Source organism: Thamnophis elegans, chromosome 2 (genome assembly GCF_009769535.1).
Source record: "Thamnophis elegans isolate rThaEle1 chromosome 2, rThaEle1.pri, whole genome shotgun sequence".
Classification (NCBI taxonomy): Eukaryota; Metazoa; Chordata; class Lepidosauria; order Squamata; family Colubridae; genus Thamnophis; species Thamnophis elegans.
Window position 1 is genome coordinate 101,508,579 of NC_045542.1, and position 19,034 is coordinate 101,527,612.

A 19,034-nucleotide genomic window follows, 5' to 3' on the forward strand; every position below is an offset into this window, starting at 1 on the left:
TGTTGGAGCATTTACAACTTCTGGAGGCAAGTTGTTCCACTGATTAATTGTTCTAACTGTCAGGAAATTTCTCCTCAGTTTTAAGTTGCTTCTCTCCTTGATTAGTTTCCACCCATTGCTTCTTGTTCTACACTCAGGTGCCTTGGAGAATAGTTTGACTGCCTCTTCTTTGTGGCAACCCCTGAGATATTGGAACACTGATATCATGTCTCCCCTAGTCCTTCTTTTCATTAAACTCCTCCAACTTCCTCAGGCTTCAGGAGTGAACTTTTGGTTGGCCCATTGGGCCTGTTTTTCATCCTCCCCAGGCTCTGGAGGCTTTCCTGAAGTGAAAATGGCCTCCCCCAGTCCTCCGGAAGGCTGAAAATTAGCTGGCATGTGCCAGAGCTGAGGGCTAGCATGCCATTAGGTGGGGTATGGAGTCTTCTGCTTGAGCAGGGGCTTGGACTAGAAGACTTCCAAGATCCCTTTCAGCTCTGGTAACATTTGTATGTTCCATACAAATAATCTAACTTGGAGATTGGCAATATGCACCACTGACAGTCATGCTGTTACATGGCCCAACTTCGTCAGATAACCAAGTCTTTTTTTTAAAAAAAGCACCTCTGTGCTCTCCCAAAAAGTATCATGAGATTTGAATCTCTCTCTCTTTGTGATTTATGATAATATGTAAAATCATACAATCCACCACTTTAAGAGGTTATTGAACTTCTAATGACATTTGCTGGTAAATTTACCAAAAACAATTTAAATGCATACAGTGTAGAGCAGTTTTTAAATCCTTTTCTGCAAATCTGTCGCACTTAATGAAAATTGCCACGATTTCTGTAAGTGTATCATGCCCAACCTACATTGATATGTTATCCCTATTATCATGTTTACTTGTGTGGATGCTAGGCCTTCCTAAAAATTGATCTCACAATAAATTGAGATGGACCACCCAGCTATAAAGAAACAGACATCATTTTCAACTTTTCATCTCAAATACGCTACATGTGGCGTTTAGCACTGAATATACCGGGAGTTCTATTGATTGCCTCAGTTAATTTAAGAATATATAAACTAAATAAGCATTCAATCCTGATCCTGCATAATAGGTAATTTTAATTTGCATGCCTCTAAATAAAATGAAATATGGAAATATGACTGTGGCTGAATTAATCTTTTTTCCTTTAGCAGCAGCCAAAATATACTAATATTTCACCTTTAAAAAGAGGCACAGCTATTATTCAAATGTTGTGTTTCCAGGGTTGCAGCATTTTTATTTCCAGGGAAACTGCACACAAATCTACTACTGCATTATCATCCTGATTAATCACTATTAGAACAGAATTGTGAACCAAAAAGCATTTTAATCCAGCCCAGTTTTTAACTGTTATATTTCACAAACTCAACCCTAAATTTCTACCCCACATCCCTTTTCTATGTAGCATTTAGCTTTTTTTCCCCTTTCTATGGCCAACCTGTGATCAGCCAAGGTCACAATATGAGGAGCATGAAATGTGTGGTGAGATCACAGGTCTTTGCTAGTGTTAAATCAGGGAAGTTTCCATAAATGTTCACAGCAAAACAATATACAACATATTGGCAAGTATAATATATTTGCATATGGAACATTTGTTTCAGTAAATTAATAGATCAGCTCTGCACCAATGTAATTCATGAGTTAATTGTTGTTTTTATATTACTACACAATTTTCTGTGAAATTAACAGAGTAATCAAATGATACTACACCCTAAGGTCCAAGTTATTGTGCCAGTAACATGGTAGGCCATAACCATATCTGTATGATAACTGGTTATTCACCTGATTAACAAGGACTGGTAAGGAAGCTACTTAAGGCACAAAAGCTTCTGCTAGAATTGAAAGCTTGCCCTAAATGTATTTAAGAGTAGATGTGTATGGATATGTCTGTGCTTCAGCATTTAAGTGCTTAAACTAGCAGTAACAATTCTTTAAATGCATTAAAAGGAAACAATTGGGAAGCACTTAAAAAAGGGTCACAAGATTGCACAGGAATTGAATTATTTATTTTTAAAATTTACTGCAGAAATATAGGACAGATACTTTGAGCACTGATGTTTTAAGGTAACCGCTCTCCATCCAGACCTTTGCATTATCTGCCTTCTTTCCCCATCATTTTCCTTAACAAGGATATTATATTAAGGTGACCAGACGTCCCGCTTTTGGCGGGACACCCCCGCTTTTTAATGCATTTTCCCGCGTCCCGCACGCTTTTTTAAAAAGCACGCTTTTTTTGGCGCTCGCAGCTCCCGCCCATCAGCTGCTAGCTTGCTGGGCTGGCTCATCATTCTGTTCTATCTGCTACCTACAAATTTAAGCCAGCCCAGCCTGCCGCTCACTGATTTAATTGGCCAGGACTCCAGCCAATCAGTGAGCTGGCTGGGATGGAAAATTTTCCATCCCAACCAGCTCACTGATTGGCTGGACTCCTTAGCCTGAGGACGCCTGCGCGAGTCTCCATTTTCCTTTCGTCTTTTGGGGTTGCAGCTGCGCTTGTTGGTGAGTAATCTAATCTAATTCTAATCAGAGAATTTTCCGCTCGCCGCGGCAGGAGGAGAGGGTGGGGGCAGCGGCAGCCGCCCGCAGAGAACTTCCTCTCACTTCCGGGGCTCCCGTCACCCGGCAGAAGCCCCTGAAGCGCGTGGAAGTTCTGTGCGGGCGGCTGCCGCTGCCCCCACGCTCTCGTTCGTGCAGAGAATTAGCCTCGGCTGCTGAAGGGATCGGGCCGCCACTTTAACTTTCTCCTCCTCCTCCTCCTGCCCTCAGCAAGAGAAACGGCAGCCCGCCCGGGAAACGGACACTTTGGCAGGGCTTGCACAGCGCTGTGGAAGCCCTGTCAAAACGCACGTTTCCCGCCTCGGCTGCTGAAGGGATCGGGCCGCCACTTTAACTTTCTCCTCCTCCTCCTCCCGCCCTCAGCAAGAGAAACGGCAGCCCGCCTGGGAAACGGACACTTTGGCAGGGCTTGCACAGCACTGTGGAAGCCCTGTCAAAATGCACGTTTCCCGCCTCGGCTGCTGAAGGGATCGGGCCGCCACTTTAACTTTCTCCTCCTCCTCCTCCCGCCCTCAGCAAGAGAAACGGCAGCCCGCCCGGGAAACAGACACTTTGGCAGGGCTTGCACAGCGCTGTGGAAGCCCTGTCAAAACGCACGTTTCCCGCCTCGGCTGCTGAAGGGATTGGGCCGCCACTTTAACTTTCTCCTCCTCCTCCTCCCGCCCTCAGCAAGAGAAACGGCAGCCCGCCTGGGAAACGGACACTTTGGCAGGGCTTGCACAGCGCTGTGGAAGCCCTGTCAAAACGCACGTTTCCCGCCTCGGCTGCTGAAGGGATTGGGCCACCACTTTAACTTTCTCCTCCTCCTCCTCCCGCCCTCAGCAAGAGAAACGGCAGCCCGCCCGGGAAACGGACACTTTGGCAGGGCTTGCACAGCGCTGTGGAAGCCCTGTCAAAACGCACGTTTCCCGCCTCGGCTGCTGAAGGGATCGGGCCGCCACTTTAACTTTCTCCTCCTCCTCCTCCCGCCCTCAGCAAGAGAAACGGCAGCCCGCCCGGGAAACGGACACTTTGGCAGGGCTTGCACAGCGCTGTGGAAGCCCTGTCAAAACGCACGTTTCCCGCCTCGGCTGCTGAAGGGATTGGGCCACCACTTTAACTTTCTCCTCCTCCTCCTCCCGCCCTCAACAAGAGAAACGGCAGCCCGCCTGGGAAACGGACACTTTGGCAGGGCTTGCACAGCGCTGTGGAAGCCCTGTCAAAACGCACGTTTCCCGCCTCGGCTGCTGAAGGGATTGGGCCGCCACTTTAACTTTCTCCTCCTCCTCCTCCCGCCCTCAGCAAGAGAAACGGCAGCCCGCCCGGGAAACAGACACTTTGGCAGGGCTTGCACAGCGCTGTGGAAGCCCTGTCAAAACGCACGTTTCCCGCCTCGGCTGCTGAAGGGATCGGGCCGGCACTTTCTCCTAGTCCTCCTCCCACCCTCAGCAAGAGAAACGGCAGCCCGCCCAGGAAACGGACACTTTGGCAGGGCTTGCACAGCGCTGTGGAAGCCCTGTCAAAACGCACGTTTCCCGCCTCTGCTGCTGAAGGGATCCGGCTGCCACTTTAACTTTCTCCTCCTCCTGCTCCCCTTCCGCCCTCAGCAAGAGAAACGGCAGCCGGGCTTCCGCCACGCCCCCGCGCCGCCGCTTTTTCTTCTTCCCCGGCCTTCCCAGTTAGCTTGCTTGAAGCTCCGAGGAGGCGGGAGTAGGGTCGCAGGAGTGGAAGTGGGGGGAGGTCTCCCCAGCCGGGAACAGCTGAGAGGCTGCCGGCCCCTTTCGCAGGAAAGTTAACTTTTCTTGGCGAAATCCTGCCCCCCCCCGCGTGGTTGAATGGTCGGCTGTCCTCTTCCCGTAAGCCGTCCGGAGTTACCTGTGTGTGAGGTGGGCTGCCCTATGCATTTGCGTGTGTGCGCTGGAGAGAGAGTGAAAAAGAGAGGGAGAAATAATTATATTAATTAGATAGATCAGTCTTTCTCCACCTTGGAGACTTGAAAGTGTGTGGACTTCAACTCCCAGAAAGGGAGTTGGGAGAAAGGGAGAAAGGAGGAGAGAATGAAAGGATGATGGAAAGAAGAAAGAGGTAAGGAGAGGAGGATGGAAAGGAGAGAAAGAGGGGGAGAGAGGGTAGAAAGGGGAAGAGGAAGAGCAGGAGTAGGAGAAAGGTAAGGGAAGAAGGAAGGGAAAGGAGAGCAGGAAGGAAGAAAGTAGAGAAGGGAGGAAGGGAGAAAAGAAAGGGAAAATAAGGTGGTGTTATAACAGGAGGAAGGGATGGTAAACAAAGCAACCCAAACTGTATATTATAACCTATTAAATGAAATAATAAATGTATAAGAATGATAAATGTTAAAACACTTGTAACCAAATGACATGCTATATGTGATGATGGGTTTTTTTCTTTTTGTTTTGTTTTTATTGTTGTGGGTATGTGTCGTCTATGTAACAAAAAAAAATAAAAAAAGTTGATAGGCAAGAGGAAGGAGGAAGGAAGGAAAAAAGAAAAAGAGGGAGAGAGGAAAGAAGAAAAGATGGAACTAGAAAGCAAAGAAGGGAGGGAGGGAGGAAAGGGGAAGACAGGGAAAGAGTAGAAAGACAGAGAAGGTGAAGGTAGATAGGCAGAAGGAAGGAAGAAGGAAGAAATAGGAAAGGAGGGAAGAAGGAAGGAACAGAAGCGAAGAAATGGAAAGAGCAGAAAGACAGAGAAGGTAGATAGGCAAAAGAAATGAAGCTGAAAGAATGGAAGGAGGAAGGAAGAGAAAAAAAGAGGAAGGGAGTGAGTGAGGAAAGAAGAGAGGATGGAAGGAGAAAGGAAGGAAGAGAGGGAAAGAGCAGAAGACAGATAAGGTGAAGGTAGATAAGCAAGAGGAATGAAGGAAGAAGTGAGGAGTCTTGAGGAGGGGGAAAACATTTAGTGACCAAAGTTACAATGGCATTGAAAAAAGTGACTGATGACCATTTTTCACACTTAGCGACCGTTGCAACATCCTCATGGTCACGTGATCAAAATTTTGTTTGGCAACAGATTCGTATTTATGCTGGTTTCAGTGTCCTGGGGTGTCCTTTTGACAAAAAAATTTTTTTTTAATCAAGCCCCCCCCCCCCCCGGTCAAGGGCGTCCCTCTTTTCCAATCTGAAAATCTGGTCACCTTATATTATATCATTCTTACCTTTTAAATTATCCAGATGGCCAGCACTCTTACTGAAAAGTATTCATCCATCTTATTACAGCCAATGGGAATGATTTTACAGCAGTGTTTTTCAATCTTGGCTACTTGAAGACTTATGGACTTCACGTCCCAGAATTCCTCAGGCAGCATGCTGGTTGTGGAATTCTGGGAGTTAAAGTCCATACTTCTTCGAGTTGACAAGGTTGGGAAACACTGGTCTACAGCATTCCCATTCTTGCTCTAACCCTTCTCAACTGAAGGGCACTGTTTAGCCATTTCATTTCTCAGCGAAGTCAGGATATACACAGCAGTTGCAGAGCAGCTTCCAATATCCTCTTATCTGTAGTTGCTTTGACTGAAGACTGATCTTCCTTCAATCTGCACCCCGTCACTGTAATGAGGCGCTGCCATAGTTACAGCTGCTCAAAGAGGCACCTGAAGTAGTTACATTGTGTTATCATTTTTGTAGTCATTCTCAGCTTCTGTATTCAGGTTTGCTGCTGTAGTATCTATGAAGCTACTGAAATAAGAGCCATACACACAAGTTCCAGAGAGCATCCATATGAGTGTACTTAAGGAATAAACATTTGAAATTGTTAATCTTTTTAAAAAAAAATTCTTAGATCAGTAGACAATGTAATATTAGTTTGTTTTTTTTAAAAAAACAGACCAAAGAAATTCCAGGTTAGTCCACTTGCCATTTGTTCTGTTTGAAATGGATGGAAAATATTATTAAAGATAAATAATATAGAAAGATTACTCTTTTCACTTGGAAAGAATTAACATGGTTTGCAGTGGTCATCTTTCTCTCACTAACCTTTCAGAATTCTGTGTGAGTACTAATAACTATGTGATAGAGGTAATGCATTATTTACTTAGATTTTTAAAAGGCCTTTAACAGACACTCCAGAGCAAACTCAGCAATCATATGAAAAGTAGATCTTTGTTCAGTGAACAGAAAACAGGAATGGATCATCATAACATGCAGATGGATCTGTAAGGGGGAGGGAGAAAATCAAGATGTATGTATGTTTATATGTGTTCTCTCTTTCTCTCTTATGCATATCTATATGGAATGAATGCTGTTCTCTCTGATACGTACACACATACACTATATTGCCAAAAGTATTCGCTCACCTGCCTTTACTCACATATGAACTTACTGTAAGTGACATCCCATTCCTAATCCATAGGGTTCAATATGACGTCGGTCCACCCTTTGCAGCTATAACAGCTTCAACTCTTCTGGGAAGGCTGTCCACAAGGTTCAGGAGTGTGTTTATGGAAATTTTTGACCATTCTTCCAGAAGCGCATTTGTGAGGTCACTCACTGATGTTGGAGGAGTTTACGTGGCCTACCACTTCGTGGCTGAGTTGCTGTCATTCCCAAACACTTCCACGTTCTTATAATACAGCTGACAGTTGACTGTGGAATATTTAGGAGCGAGGAAATTTCACGACTGGATTTGTTGCACAGGTGGCATCCTGTCACAGTTCCACGCTGGAATTCACTGAGTTCCTGAGAGCGACCCATTCTTTCACAAATGTTTGTAAAAACAGTCTGCATGCCTAGGTATTTGATTTTATACACCTGTGGCCTTGGAAGTGAACACCTGATCCTGATTATTTGGATGGGTGAGCGAATACTTTTGGCAATATAGTATACATACATATGAAGCAAATGCTGTTCAGAACATTTTCAAAATTTACATCTTTTCATTTTCTAATATGCAGAAGGCCTTTTGGATATGTCTTTTAGCTTGTTACTTCTTGCTCTTATGTGCCCTTTTATCTTTGTTAAATCCAATTTTAAAAACAACACCAAGCCAAAGTGAAGAGTAAACTGTGTAATAGTGGGAGACTCTCTCGATAGATGATAGACAGACAGACAGACAGACAGATAGATGATAGATAGATTACACATACACACACACTAGGGTCATGAAAAGATCATTCTTGCTGGCTGCAACCAAATAATCCTTCTACTGTTTAGTCAAATCAGCAGAATTTACTTCTGATTAACTTTTTATACAAGATACAGATACAGGGATGAATTCAGTAGTAACCAAATTTCTTCATATCACCATATTATTTAGATAATGCAAAATATGGCAATGAGCTGCCAAATGAATTATTCAAAGTGTGAAAAAATGCCTTATACAGAAAAAGGAAGTGCAAATTGATATACCGGGGTGGGGTGGGGTGGGGTGGGGGAGATATATATTGACTATTTATATGACAATAAGATGGTGATGACTGGCCAGGAAAAGATCTTTGAAGCTGGACTAATAGCTTGATAAACTTGATTGGTTTAGCATGCCATAGCTGCAGAAAATAATAATTCCCTTTTGGAATTATTGGAAGATAAATCAAGGCAATATCCTAATACTATATAGACAAAGCGCTATTATCACCACATTTGGAATGCTGGGAACAGTTCCAGACATTGTTTCTCTATAATTATCTTCAGGGATGTGTAAAGGTATTTTTACAGAACTGTTACCCTTATGCATTAATGGATTAAACAGAGGCTAAATAAAATGACAAAAAAAGAAGATAATCCTCTGAAAAGCTCTGTCTGGATATCAAGAAAGACTTCATGAGCCTCCGTAGTTTTGACAGTTGCATATACAGATAGTCCCCATGGAACGTAACAGTCTCAACAGAGGCTAGAAAAGAAAGGAAAGCAAAGTCAGGGACTTAGCCAAGGCCACCCGGAGTTTCAGACCTTGGAGAAGACGTGAGTTCTTCCACTTTCCCAGCCCAATTGGCTCTCTGATCTGGATTTTTCTTTTTGTTTCAACAGACACACACATACACCACACACACACCTGCTCCTAAGGTTTATCCATTTCATTTTAAGGTCAATAAAAGCAAATCTGTGGGAAGCATTTGAAACAGATGTTTTGCAAACTGTGAGCATGATGGAAGAGTTAAAGCAGCCGCATCCCCATGAGCAGTGATAGCTAACCTTTTTGTCATCGCGTACTGAAAGCGTGCATGCACCCGTATTACAACATGTGTGTGACCCCCATGCATGCATGTGCGTACCATGTGTGCCCCCTTGTGCACCACCATGCATGCGCGTGGGAGCCCTTGCATGCACCCCACCTCATGCACATGCACAAGTGACCCCCATGCATGTGCACATGACTCCCTGTGTGCACCCCACCCTATGCATGCATGTGTGACCTCCGCACGTCTCCTGCATGTGCCCTGCCCTCCCATGCATGGGCGGCAGAGACCCAAAAATCAGCTGGCTGGTGGGAGGTGCACGCGCATGTGTGGTGGATCTGAGCTGGGGCGACAACTCGTGTGTCTGCAGAGAGGGCTCTGCATGCCACCTGTGGCACACATGCCATTGGTTCGCCATCACGGCCCTAGAGGGCTTTTTCAGCTGCTTTGAATGTTGTTCCCAGTTTTCTCTCTCTTTGTGTGTGTATATGCTGTATGGACAACACCTCTGCTGTGACCAGCCTGGCTGTAATGCAACACATTCAAAGAAGGACAGTATAGATGATTAGGCTCAAGAACCTAAAAAAGGAAGGAACCTAATAGTCATTGTCATATCAACCATCATTATCAAAATGATTGATACAACAATGACTATTATGAGAGAGGACCAACATTAGAAAGTGTCCCTCATAAAAGAACAGGTTCTCTAGCTTTCCAAATATGAAACAATAGTTTTAGGATACAGAATGATTGATTGCATTTGAATGTTACTAAAAATCAACCATAGTAGGATCAGTTTGACAATGGATCAAATTACCATGACAAGTACTGGGCTCTTCTTTACAGTGCTCAGGAGAAGCTAGGGTTTAAGTGATCTCTTTCAACTGGGCTTCTATTACTTGATAGTCAAATCAGATTTAATGAATATTAAATGTGCAGTTGGAATAGCCTGAAGGGCTTTAGTGTAAAGTATTCCACTTAGGAGTAGTTCACTGTCGTTGATCATACAAGCTCACAAGCAGCAGATGGAGCTACATCTACTTCTTTTGAGCCTGTGTGATCAATTATCTTTGGACTTCAATAAAGCGTCCTGGTATTTTTACTCTTCATTTGCTCTTTTGTTTTTCAGCTCTGGAATCTTGACAGGGACCGGTTTGGCTCTCTGACTACTTTTCTATCTGTCATTTTAATTGCAAGTAATTCTTTCCGGAATCAAATCTCGATGGTAAAGTAGTGGTACTGAAACTCTCAAATCAGGAAAATAACTATGGATTACACAAGCATTGTGGAGAGTCTCCAGGGTAGAAAAACATCAGTAACATCGTCTAATATTTCCTTTCCATCCATGGTAGGTTTATGGCAGAGAAGAAATTTAATTTATTTTAATTTATTATTTTATTGATCAAATTTATATAGCTGCCCATCTCACTGAAGGTGACCCAGTGACAAATTATCAAGCAACCTATGTGCCAGTGTTATTTTCTTTCTAGGTTCTGAGTTAATGGGCAACTTCAAGGTCCATGCCCTAACCTTTTTTTTAAAATTCTTTATTGGATAATCCTTGGAACATAAAACTTTCCATCTGTAAACTAGGACAAAGAACCTAATTACCCCTTTTTTTAAAAAAAATGGGGGAGGGATAAACATCTAATAGAAAGAACTGTTTAAAAGACCACTCAGCTCGACAGAAAAAATATTGTGGGGCTAATCTTAAAGCTGGGAGTTGTGGAGATATTCATCTTCATTTTTTCCTAAATGATACCCCATTTCTCTATACTACCTAAGCCAGTGTTGGTGAACTTTTTTGGCACTGAGTGCCAAAATGGGAGCACATGTGCACATGCCGGAAATCAGAACAGCAGTCGCCCAGTGCGCATGTGATCTTCCGGTTTCTTGTATGTGCATGTGTACTGGCCAGCTGGTCTTCATACGTACATGCATGGCAGAAACCAGAAGACCAGGTGGGTGGTGTGCATGCATGCGATGGAAACCAGAAGAACAGTCGCCTGGTGTGTGCATGCGCACCAGGCTGCTGCTCTTCCAATTTCTGGGTCTCCTGTGTGTGTGAAGACCAGCTGGCTAGCGCCAGAACCCGGGAGAACAATGATTTGCATGCATGGAGAGATGGCTCTCCATCCCATTTCCAGCACGTATGCCATGGGCTCACCATCATGGACCAAGGCTGTTCGTCTTGATGGCAGCTATTCTCTTGATATAACAATTGGGGGCGGGGTTGTTCACTAATGCTACCACTTTTCTTCTGATACTATTATTTCTTTCGAAGCAATAGCCATAAACCTGGATGATTAAAAAAAAATCCATTGGAGAAAATTCTGCTCTCTTCTAAAATCGTGACTTCTATTCATCAGTACCTATTTGAAGAAGGGAAGAAAAATTTCCTAAAATGGGCTTTTTAAAAGACTTTGTGCTTTTTTGCAGCTTTAGCTGTTTAAAATAACTACTTCCTCCACCCTTCACCTTTACAAATAATTGAGAACGCATAAGTGATAGTCACTCACAAGCCTTTTGATAATTGTCCAGACAGACAATAAACTTGAATGTCCCTTTATGCCTCCCATTCCTAAATTGATGTAAAAAGTGGCTGGCTTGATAGGTGGGTTTCTGACCACTTTGTCCAAAGGCTTATAGCTGGAGAAGTGTTTGAGAATAAAGAAACCAAATTGGGTGACACTTTATTTGCTGCATCACAACTACATTTTTTGGCATGGCAAATCTTGTTACAAAACATGAACTCAAGAATAAACTTCTGTCTGTTTTCTGTAGGTCTGAATTGACCAAGAAAAGTGAGACACAATTCCAGAAATCTCAAAGGTGCTTTTTAAAATTCCTTTTCAAAAGGCAACTGTATTGTTTTTTCCCTTAAGGAAAAAGAAGTTTTGCTTCTCATCCAAAAAAGCTTCATTGGTTCTGGCAGAATGGTGGGGACAATAGAAGGATTATTTGGAAAGATGATTTCATATCAAAGAAATATGAAAATTGAAAAAAAATGAATTTGACCCAACCTTCCTGTCAGAACCGATGGATTTGAAGTGAAAGATATTTTTCTTCTTCTTCCTCCAGGAAAAAAGAGTCCAGTTGTCTTCTGAAAAAAGAAAAGAAAAAGCTTGTTTGAAAGAACCATGACTTGGAGGACTGAGAATCTCCAGACACTATTCCAGCAAGTAAGAGAGAGCAGAGCACATAAGACAAAGCAGCTGTTAGTGATGTTCTTTCTTTATTGATATTCTCAGTTTGTCTCCCTGCATGTCTTTGGAAGCTCACCAACTCAGTTTTACAGTTTTATTAGCTTATAACATAAAATACAAAAATACAAAAGTAAATAATAGGAAACAAAAGTGTGTGAAGGGAAGACAGAAGTGTAGAAAAGAAGGGGGGGAAAGGTGATATGTGGATGAAACATTTAAAATTTATGTTGAATTACAATTTAAAAGAAAATTTCTATAAGATGATGTATCGCTGGTATTTTAACACCAGTCAAGTTATCCAGAATGTTTAAAGGTATTTCAAATGAATGTTGGAAATGTAAATGTAAAGAAGGGAGCTTTTATCATTTATGGTGGACATGTGATAAAGCAAAGAAATATTGGACTAGGATTCATACTTTAATACAGAAAAATCGTAAAGTGAATATAAAGATAAAACCAGAAACTTCTTTTGGGCTTAATGGAAAAAGACTTTGGGTGGAGGGGGGGAAATCGGAACTTTGATGTTGTATATGTTGATGGCAGCAAGATTACTTTATGCACAAAAATGGAAGCACACTTCGATCCTCACAATGGACAAATGGCTGCAAAAGTTGAGGAGTTAGCAGAGATGGCCAAATTGTCTGCTTTGATCAAAGAAAAGAACATAAGTACTTTCATTTCTACTTGGAAACCACTTCTGGACTTTGTGCTTGAGATGGGAAAAAAATGAAACTTTGATTTTGGGTTTTACTGATTAGATAGATTTGTTGTTATAGAAATGGCTAGTTTATACTATTATGTAAAAGTAAAATGTTGAGGTTTGATGTTAATTCCTTAGTCTACTGCACTAGAAGGAGTTGGAAGCTCACCAACTCTTGTATAAAAGAGGCAACCTCGGAAACCAATCAATAGAGGAGAAATCTCCAGAGCTCTGAGTCTTCCCCTGGGAATCAGGTGCCAGTTAGCTCCTGTTCATAACTGGGAGATAGTGATCTTGCTCTGCCTGAAGGACTTTCTCTTTCCTCATTGGGTGCGTAGATGAACAAGGGGGCCCTCCCACCAAATTGCTTAAATCAAGAGCCATGACCAGAATTTACCTTGAGCAATATTATATTTGTGAACCTCCAGTCTTTCAAGTGAGATGACGCTGCTGGCATTACATTTTGCAGTGTAGTGAATTTGAGGAAAATGTCCACTTTGTAGTGGACCTAGCTAAATGCTGATGAACAGGATTTTTTAAAATCAAGAACAAAGGACTTTTAGGAAATAGGGTCATCCTGACTGCTGCTGAAAGTTCCTTATTTATTCATCAGAGTCACCAGAGGATACCCCAGTATAACCTGAAATTGTAGTCCTCACTCTGCTGGAATTGAGCACAACCATTCAGTGAAATTCTACTCAATATGCAGTGTCAACATGAAGCTCAATCAAAGAAAATAGAGAAGAATTACCACCATTTCTCTAATTAATTTGACATTCTGTTAATTCAAAAAGGGTACATTCATGAGATTTTTCCTTTATTTATAACTCCCACCTGCAATAGCTAGGAAACAACTAACGCCACCTATAATTTATCACCTAAAATATAGAGTAGGTGATAAATTATACATGATAAATCATACAGTATATTTCTTTGCAAATGGAAAGGTCTTTTTCCATACTACTCCTACCAAAGGTGGGTTGCTACCAGTTCACACCAGTTCAGGCAAACCAGTAGTGGCAACTGTGACTGGGTAGATAAACTGGTCAGATAGCAGGCTGGCCATGCCCCCAAACCCATTGCTGGCATGGTCTTTTTGTCATTTTATAACATTCTGTGCATGCACAGAACAATTTACATGCAACTGTGCATGCACAAGCAACGCATGCAAAGCAAATTGGCAGTAATGCCAGCAGCAACCCACCCCTGACTCCTACCTACCAAAGTCTTAACACTCCTTTCTTGTGAAAGTTTGAATCCTCTTACATTGGGAACATTATATTATTATGGTTGGATCACAGCCAGATGAGATGCTTAGTCTGGATTTGGCATTTCTATCCACTTATTAAGTTCTCCTCAGGACCCGGGATAGGTACATATGGATGTTTGATGGTGTTAAAAGTATCGTTGCAGGATGTAAACTGTTTTGAGGAGAGCTGCCTTTTTCAATTGACTGATGCTGATTTTGTCAATGCCAATGGTGTTAAAATGGTGCTCAAGTTGTTTTGAAACTATACCCAAGGTGCCTATTACTATTGATACTACCTTTACTTTCTTTTGCCAAAGTGGTTCTATTTCTATTTGCTGGTCTTTGTATTTTGTTATCTTCTTCAGTTCTTTCTCTTCTCTTCTGCTGTCTCCAGATTCTGCCATGTTCACTATCCAGACTTTTTTGCCATTTTTATTGACAATTGTTTAGCAAGGTTTTTTGGAAGTGGTTTTCTATTCTTTTCTTCTTAGGACGGCAAGAGAATGACTGGCCCTAAGTCACCCAGCTGTCTTTGTCCTTAAGGCATTCACTTTTCAGATTTTGTCTAGTGCCTTAGCTATTATGCCAAACCAGGAATATTGATAAGAGAACAGCAGACGAAGAGAGTATATATAAAAAATAAATAAAAAGTTTGGCGAAAAGAAAGCAGAATGGGTTCTGCTCTGTCTCATAGAACTAATATCAATTAAATGAAACTCAGTGTTATCATTCAGGACATACAGATGGAAATACTTTGCATAACTTATACTTAATGTGGAGTTTTCTACATAGACAACTTTAAACGTGGATTAGATAAAGTCATGGATGACAATTCTACTGATTATGAAGGCTACACATCCCTTTAATAACCTTCTAGTTAGCTCCTATTAGCAAATGAACAGTAATTCTCTCTTGGCCTTGCTCATGTGACTACCAAGCACAGCCTTTTTATTGGAGTTGACTGATAGAATATAGCTTTCCCTGCACCAGGCAGCCAGCTCTAGATGGTATTCAAGGCTAAGCAACTCAGTGACCTGCTGTAATATATATTCCTCCCACCGATATCTTATTTACAATCTCAAATCCATTTTAAATTGTTTTATACAAATGATCTCAGTGAGAACCTGGGACCGGCCATACTACAGCTGTGTGAACACTAAATGGGATTGAGCACAATCAAGATTATTGTAGTTACCAGATCTCTGAGATCTCCAGAGAAGTTACTGGCGTTTTCGAAAGGAAGACTCGGATATACATTACCTGCTTTATTTCCATTAGGATTCCAGGCTGTAGGCCAGTGGTAGGTTCTGGATCTCGTTCCACCAGATTGGGCCCGGTGTCGCCCACATGGACACGCGCAGTGTGCATGTGGGCATGCATGTGTTGTAGCTGCCAGAAATGCTTCTGCAAGCCTCCGCAGCCCTCCAGCTGCTCGGCAGAGCGTCACACAGGCTCTGTATGCGCCATGCACGTGCGCGGAAGTGCTGAAGGCTTTAAAGGACAGGTAAGGAGCTCAGGTGGATGGGTAGGCCCTCCGGAGCACCGTACCGGAATGGTACCCAGTGGTCCGGGCAGGCTCTGTTACGCCCGTACCGGGGTGTACCACCTGCAACCCACCACTGCTGTAGGCCAAAGTGTATGTTTTCCTTTGGATGAGAGAACCCTGGAAATTCAAACTATCTTTACTTATTTGCAGATAAAAGAAAGGAAGCATAGTCACACCAAAACCATCGCAACTTCAGTGCAACAACTTTTTGTAAATCTTACATCATCTTCTTCATGCAAGGCCTTTGGCAGGTATTGCGTCCAGAAGCTGATGAAAGAGTTCATGTCATCAGAACGATCTCTTATTTATATTACTTATTTATTCTTTCACTGAATAAACATCAACCTGCCTCCTAGAATATTAGCAAGTCAAAAGTCAGTTTCTATTCTAGTTACATACACCTGTTTTAAATCCTCATGATTTCCTTTCAAGGAATCTTGGAGAGTGTGGCTTTCTGCAACTGTGAAGAATTGTGGGTGTTCATACAGGTGTCCAACATAGCTTCGGGATCCACTTGGCTTTTGCCCTGTGCTCACCTAGTTCTTACAGTGAAGCACATGATGCACTGTGTGTTTTTTTGTTTTTCAGCCAGCTTGTTCCAGAATCTCACTGTGATTTGGGCTGAGAAGGAAGGACTTTTATAAGGATACCCTGCCTAAAGAAAGACTAAAACTTGACTCTGCCATTTCTACTTCAGCACTTTAACCACTACCCCAAAGTGGCTCCCTTTGCACCTACTAAGAATTAATACCAGTGGTGGTATTCAGCCGGTTCGGACTGGTTCGGGTGAACCAGTAGTGGCAACCTGCAAGTGGGCCTTCCCCCACACCCCCCCCCCAGCTTGGATCTATGCCATCCTATTAAGCCACATTTTCTAAGCCAGGCGCATATGTGCAAGCTGCACGCGTGAGCAAAGTGCATGCACGGAAGGCCATGCACATGCGTGGCACTCATGAAGCAAGCGTGCATGCGCTCGCACTCATAGTTTCGGTGCACGGAGAACCAGTGGTAAAATTATGTGAAACCCACCTCTGATTAACATCTCTATTTGATGCAAGTGATACTTCTCAGCAACTCCTAGTCCTACTATTCTACCTTGGGTGGAATTCAGCTTTACATTGCTTTGAGAAAGGAAGTAGATACAATCTTGAGGAGAAACAAAGCAGGTGTTGAATTTTTCTTTATACAATAATCTTTTTTTAAGGCTACTTGGTATGATTTGATTAAAGAAGGGGATCAGCTCTGGTATTCCTTGAATTAATTAAGAACTCCCCATGTCCCAAGTTCTGAGATAGCTTCCAACCTCAAGATGCATAGGCTGTTCTAATATCCACTATATTTTCCCAGGTTAAAACTTTCCAAGGTGGTTCAGTATTACCCAATACATGTCACTTTGGTAATCTTTATCTATGCTGCTGCATTCTCCCATGCATAATTTACATTGATAAATACACTCCCCTGATTATCTCTGCCTGGTTAATAGAGTGTGGCCCAGAGGGGGAACCCATGTATGCAACTCACACTTCCGGGCCCCTCCTGTCGAGTGGGTCAGATGACAGGAAAGATTTCTGGCTGGCACCTGAGCAAGCCACTGCCAACCTGAGCAGGTAATAGTCAGCAAGATGGACCAATAGACTAACCTGGTAAGAAACAGCCTCCTATACTCCCCGTAAAGAAGAATGAAGGTCGCTGCTCAACTGGGCAGAAGAGATTACACAACTATTAAAAGCATCATTAATTCTGGCTCCACAGGAATGCTCAGAGCTAACAAGGACTCTTCAGTGGTTGCTTAATGAAATTAAACACAGAATTGCTTATGACATTGTAAATACTCCAGTGGCAAAGGCTGTGCCAGTATAGACTTGGAAAAAAATGCTGCTTGTATATGTGTGCTCCCAGTTATCATTTAACAAGCACAAGATTGAAATCTGCATGATGAAAATGGGAGCAGGGAACATTTTCTTTAAGTTCCATAAGAGATTCCACCCCTGCTATATTACGTTGATGATGATCAAGGGGTGAAGTATATTTAGCTCAGTGCTGAGATGAATGATTAGGCCAAGTGTAAGTATAGATGACAACTTAATAAGTTGTTACTTTCTGCAATATGTCAATAGCCTCTTGGCGAACTGAATAGGATTGACAGAAAAATTACATCAGAACATAAATATAGACCTCATGGGGAACCGCCTGAAATTAGAAAGCAATGACACACAAACCTAACACAGGAGAAGCAGCCTGAAGGCTCAGTCTGTCCTAGGACAGGATGTGAGCAAGGATCTGAAGGAGGCTGGTTGGCAAGTCACATAGAAAACATAAGAATCAAGCTCTGGTAGTAATTTCAGGTTTTGTTGCTAACATTAGGTCATCATTCCCCTTATGGAAAACAAGGACAGCAGGAGGAAAATAGCTCAGTAGACAAATTCTGTTCTTAGGCACCAAAGTTTCATTACCAGCTGGACAGTGTCAATTGGAGCTCAGATTGTGACTCTCTAAAGATGCTCCCATCATGAGACATAGAATATTCACACAGTCTCAGTCTTGTAAAGTAGATTAGACTAAGTAAAAGACAATGTGTGAGTCTAAAGCTACTCCGATAAGAATGGCTATAGTAAAAGACATCTGATGGAGTCATGACAAACAGAATATACAGTAGAACCTCTGGTCACGAACGCTTCTGACCACGACCAAATCGGGTTCCGACCAAAAAAATTACATGCCATTTTTTTTGTAAGCGCCAAATTTCCAAAATTAGGTTCAAGTCATGCCAAATTGGTTTGCCACCAAACTTATGGAATGAATTATGGTTGTGACCAGAGGTTCTACTGTATGTCCATGAAAGCATAGCAAAGACTTACAAGTGAGTCAACCAGTTCTTCAGAACCTGAACAGATAAGGAGAGAGTGAGAAATTGCTCACATGTGCTCCAGCAACTACTTCTCATGAGGAAACTGCAAGATAGTGGTCTTCCATGGGCTTGAGTGCTAGGAGAGAAAAGGATTGGCTATCTTGTTCACAACTATGACAGTGCTTTGTAAAGGAGACTATGTTTATTAGCTTCACTTTCTAAGTGTTAGATATTCACCCTAGCAACAGTGGTTTCCACCAAGGTCCTCTGTTCTGGCGGGAACAGAGGTTGAATCCTATTGGTTGAAGAGTCTGTCAACCCCCTTTAAAAGGCCTGCTGTCCGACTCATCCTCGCCGGATGTTTCTCACTTGCAATAAAGAGCTGTTGTTACTGTAGCCTGTGTGTGCCTATCCATTACCTGATCTAACACTAAGCACTTCCAGAAATTGGCTATTATGTATTTTAAAGCTATTAGAGACTTTGTCCCAAAGGTGCTTTTCAAAAGGCAATTGGACTTTCTTGGGTTTTGCTTGAAATGTTTCATTTCTCATTCAAGAAGCTTCTTCAGTTCTGACTGAATGGTGGGGAATGGAGGTATTTATATCCTTTGTAGTCGTCTGATCATTAGCATTCTGAAGGTTGGTGGTTAGCTCTATGAGAGTCATTGAGGCCACTTGGTAATTTATCTGTACCTTTGGGGTGACCTGAATTAAAGTGCAAATGGGTGGGGCTGCTGAAAGGACTGTGTTGTAGACAGGAGATAGGTGGTGTCGTATCCTTTCCCCTCTGTTGAGAGAGGG

The 19,034-nt window shown here is 42.5% G+C and overlaps 1 long non-coding RNA gene across 1 annotated transcript in view; it reads left to right on the plus strand.

Annotated features, from left to right (window-relative positions):
- LOC116503061 overlaps window positions 1–19,034 on the plus strand; it is a 45,407-nt gene that overhangs the window by 19,308 nt on the left and 7,065 nt on the right. Inside the window, exons 2-3 of the long non-coding RNA XR_004254647.1 lie at window positions 9,814–10,032; window positions 11,766–11,866. This is a non-coding gene — a long non-coding RNA (uncharacterized LOC116503061). The remainder of the gene's footprint in view (window positions 1–9,813; window positions 10,033–11,765; window positions 11,867–19,034) is intronic.